General features: G+C 37.8%; 1 pseudogene; it reads left to right on the forward strand.

The window, feature by feature from the left end:
* The first annotated feature begins 1,285 nt into the window (after window positions 1-1,285).
* LOC136174771 (olfactory receptor 2D3-like) lies at window positions 1,286-2,270 on the forward strand (annotated as a pseudogene).
* The last annotated feature ends 2,698 nt before the right edge of the window (window positions 2,271-4,968 follow it).

Here is a 4,968-nt window from a genome sequence, read left to right on the forward strand (position 1 = left end):
ACTTCAAGATGTTATCAGGACAATAGGATCATATAAAACCCTTAAAGTAATGCCTGATATGTGTTAAATGCTCAATAAAATACTAGTTATTATTTTTTGTTGTCACTTTTGCTATTAAAACCTCAGCTAATTTCCCAGGTAAAAGCTGTATCTCTCATTGTTGTCATTGTACTTAGTCATAATAATATTGAATTTTTTTTCTTGTAGTTAGTAGCTATTTGCCTTTTTTTCTTTGTAAATAGTCTGTTCATGTCCTTGGCCCATTATTTCTTAGACTCAACAATTTTCATAGTGTTTGATATAGAATCATAATGTAATAAAGTATTTTAAGTTTTGTCTGATATCTCCCTCAAATATTTTTCTCAGTTTGTAGGTTATCTTTTAAATTTATTCATGATGCTATTATCTCACTGAAGTCTTTCCATTTATGTTGTAAATTCGACACTTTTCCTTCAAGGTGTTTTAGAAGGCTTTTGTGATTTTCAAGTCTAATTCTAATCATATATCACAACTTAAACCTATTTTTCCTTTTTTGTGTTGTTTTAGTTTTACTATTATATTCTTTAATCCAAACAGAATTGTCCTTAGTATTGATATGCTAAGGCTATATTTTTAAACCCAAGAAAAGTTTGCTGTTTCTTAAGAGGTCAAATTAAATTTGATGCCTGAAACCTGTTTCATGTTTTTCAAGCATGTGTTATAATTTAACATATAGTGTTTTGAACAGTTAGTGGTACTGTTTTTACACACGGTGATAATCCTAACAGTATACACAGTCATTTCCTAATAATCTGTGTATAGCCATTCAGTAAAGTTCACATAAATTGTTAATATCTTCATAGCAGAACATATAAAACCCAAGAAGGTTTTAACAACATCATATTTTATCTGTAAATAAGTGGCACTGTGAGATTTGGGGAAAAAATAGAGTGGATTTAAATTGTAGCCAACTAATAAGAATAAATTCTACTTAGTATCAATTAGAACAAGCTGGAGAGCAGAAAGCTAGAAATATCCAATTAGCTTTTAAATTGGGCTTTAAATGAGCCTCTTCTACAGGTTGTTCTTTTAAGTCAGTCCAACTCTTTGCAATCCCATGGATAATAGCCTGTCAGGCTCCTTCTGTCCATGGGATTTCCCAGGCAAGAATACTGGGCTGGGTTGCCATTTTCTTCTCCAGGGGATCGTCCCCACCCAGGGATTGAAACTGTGTCTCCTGCATGGCAGGTAGATTCTTCACCACTGAGCTACCTGGGAAGCCCAATAGCATAAACCCAAAGTTTGTTACTTTTGTTTGTGCCAAACAGGGAAACAAGCATAAACCTCAATGGGAGAAGAAAACCACACTTCTGTGGCAGAATTTATCTTCCTTGGCCTTTCACAGGACTCACAGACCCAGACCCTGCTGTTTATTCTTTTTCTCCTCATTTGTCTGTTAACTGTGCTTGGAAACCTGCTTATCTTCATTCTCATCTTCACGGATTCTCAACTTCACACGCCATGTACTTTTTTCTCAGAAACCTCTCTTTTGCAGATCTCTGTTTCTGTACCGGCATTGTCCCTCAAGTGTTGGTCCACTTCCTGGTGAAGAAGAAAACTATTTCTTTCGTGGGCTGCATGACACAGGTCATTGTCTTCCTTCTGGTCGGGGGCGCAGAATGTGCTCTGCGGGCAGCGATGTCCTATGGCCGGTCTGTGGCGGTCTGCAAGCCCCTGCACTACCCCACCATCAGGACCAGCAAGTGTGTCTCCAGCTGACCATGGGGTCCTGGGCCAGTGGTGCAGTAGTGGCTCTGGTAGATACCACCTTTACTTTCCAACTCCCTTATCAAGGACAAAACATTATCAATCACTACTTTTGTGAACCCCCTGCCCTCCTGAAGCTGGCTTCAGCAGGTACTTACAGAACAGAAATGGCCATCTTTGCAATGGGTGTGGCCATCCTCCTGGCTCCCGTCTCCCTGATCCTGGTCTCCTACGGGAATATCATCTCCACTGTGATCCAGATGCAGGCTGGGGAGGGGCGGCTCAAGGCTTTTTCTACCTGTGGCTCCCACCTCATTGTTGTTGTCCTCTTCTATGGATCAGGAATATTCACCTACATGCGGCCAAATTCCAAGACCATAAAAGAGCAGGATAAAATGATATCTGTGTTCTATACCGTGGTAACTCCAATATTGAACCCCATAATTTATAGCCTGAGAAACAAGGATGTCAAAGGAGCTCTCAGGAAACTGGCCAGAAGAAAGTCATTTTCTCAGAGACGGTGACCTTTAGGTCTGACTTTTGTAGGCATGGTAACATCCTTAAAAAAGAGCAAAATTGCAGTCAGCAGTTGTGAATTATGTCATTCCAGGAAGAAGGATAAAAGTAAGGGATGCATTCCAGAAACTTTGAATATATCGTGCTAAACATAGGCAAAAAAATAAAAGGATGAAAAGTTAGGTTACTTCTTGATTATGAAAAGTATTAAGTGCTATTTTGAGGGAATTTTTGGTTAACATGAACATGTTTTAAGCATGATCACTGTTGACTCTAAGAGATTTAAACTGGATTATCCTGAGATAATATCTAATATGAGTTGAGTACATTATTTTAACCTCAAAGACATTTCAAGTTTGAATGTCCCAGTCATACAAACCTGGGAATAGTCTGATCAAAACAATCAACATGTTTGGAAGAATTTTTAATACTGGGATCATTCATGGCCCAAAGCATTCCAGTTGTAAAAAGGTTCCAGAGGCAACACTACTTCATAGCTCATGATGTTCTTTTCTGAAAGCTCCGGAAAATTTTTTATTTCATTACCCCAAAGTTCATCTATCACAGATTATCAGAGTAAAGAGGGAATTCAGTCATCTAATCCAAACATATGTCTGAGGCTTAAACTATTCTATAATATTTCTATTAATTGTCCACCATTTGTCTAAACAAGAATGATATAGCTAGCTCCCTATGCTCTAGGATCATTCCCATTCATATACAGACAGTTTTTAACTATTAGAAAGATCTTCTTTCAGTTTTCCTATATCTCAAACCAACTTTCACTAGTTTTACTCTTAGAATAATTTTTCATTATACTTCTATACTAAAACTCACTGAAGTCAATTTCTATATCTACCCAAATTCATTTCTCACAGCCAATCACCCACTTGTTCTTTTAAAATTCCTTTGGTACCCTACATTCATTCGGATCACCTTCCTTTGAATGATCCCAGTTTACCCAATGAATATCTCTTCTGAAAGTAAAATAGAATTAGAATTTTAGAAATTGGAGTTTATCCAACTCTAGGCTGGTAACTCCATAAGCTTAGCTGCCTCTAACTACATCTCACTGTGGTTCACCTTCTCTAGAATGGTCAATTCTGGAATCCACTTCAGGTTCTTAATCCAAATAAAATCTTAATCTAAATAAACTGGCTGACAACTGCTTGGCTCTTTTACCCAAACTTTAATCAGGTACACATTTAGAGGAGATTCCATGGTAACCATTCCACAGTTACCATAAACATGGGTCAGGAACAACATGCCTCAGATTGATTTCACAGTAGAATATCTCCCCAGTGAGGAGATATATAGTAGCTAAAGTTCTTATTTCTTTCATTCATGTATCCATGCAATCATTTTAAAACCATTTATTGAGCTCTTATTTCATTTTATCTTATCCAAGTGTATCCAATACACCCAAAGAAATGACTGACACATAAAGTGTTTTCATACACATTTTGCGCTTGTTACTATCTTTTTAAAATTACTAGAATGGCACTACAATAGACAAACTCTAATTGAAGAATAAGGATCAGAGAAAACCCCTATTCAAGCTTGTGATAATTGAGGTGACATACAAAAGGACAAAAATTAATAGTTGAAGTTTGTGACTTGGCTGCCAGTGATGATCCAGATGAAATCTAATTCAGTGACTCGAGGAAAAAAAAACCAGAAAATGTACACAGAAAATGCAGACACTAATTTGGAGAAGTTTTGCTATGAAGGCAAAGGAAGAAATAAGATATGACTGTGAAAGTGGGATTGTGGGCTTTTAATTTAATTTAATTTATTTATTTATTTTAGATTTACAGGCCCCTTCCCTTTTCCTTCAGACTTTAACCCCATACTCACTGCCACTTTCCCTAACACACTGCTCTTTTTAAAGCTCTTGGCTACTTTACTTTTCACACAGAATGAAATATTCAGATACTTTGCATTCTCATAATTATTTGATCTTCATTCCTTCAATGATTTCAACCGTGGTCATATCTTAAATATTGTCGTTGCCAATAGTTGTCATCCCCACTTTCCAAATTGTGAAACCACAGAATCCTGAGGAAATAAAATGACTGCTGCTTTAAGGCACTAAGTTTTGAGATGGTTTGTTATGCAGCAATGAATCACTAAAGCTCTGAGAGAATCATGCTCCCTCCCATTCAAATAGATGTCTGTGGGGCTCTTTCACATTACCAATGAAAACCACTACCTCTCCTGCTATGGAGGGAGATGGGGATAAAGGACCAAGAGGCTTCTAAAGAATTATAATAAAGATGATGTATCAGTCAGGGTTTTAGGAGCAAGTAACAGAAACTGACTATGTATGACTTAAGCTAAAAAGAAAAAATACTGAATAATATTCCTACCTTCAGCCAGAACCACAGGTCTAATTCACTTATCACAGAATGGGTCAGAATCCCATGCACAGAGGAGCCTGGTGGGCTACAGTCCACAGGGTCACAGAGTCAGACCCTGACTGCGGTAACTTTGCACGCACGCATGCGCGCACAGGTCAGTGAGGACATTACTGCTATTCAGCACTAGGGGGCGCAGCTTACACAGTCAATACCGTCTTCAGGCTGGCGCAGCACTTCGCTGAATCTGGAAATTGGAATAGCGCGGCTTCCTCTACCGCTGATAGAAAAAAAGAAATTGCTGACAAACAACCTCAACCAAGTGCTCAAGGTGAACATAAATAGTGTT

This window comes from Muntiacus reevesi, chromosome 9, assembly GCF_963930625.1.
Source record: "Muntiacus reevesi chromosome 9, mMunRee1.1, whole genome shotgun sequence".
In the NCBI taxonomy this organism is placed as follows: domain Eukaryota; kingdom Metazoa; phylum Chordata; class Mammalia; order Artiodactyla; family Cervidae; genus Muntiacus; species Muntiacus reevesi.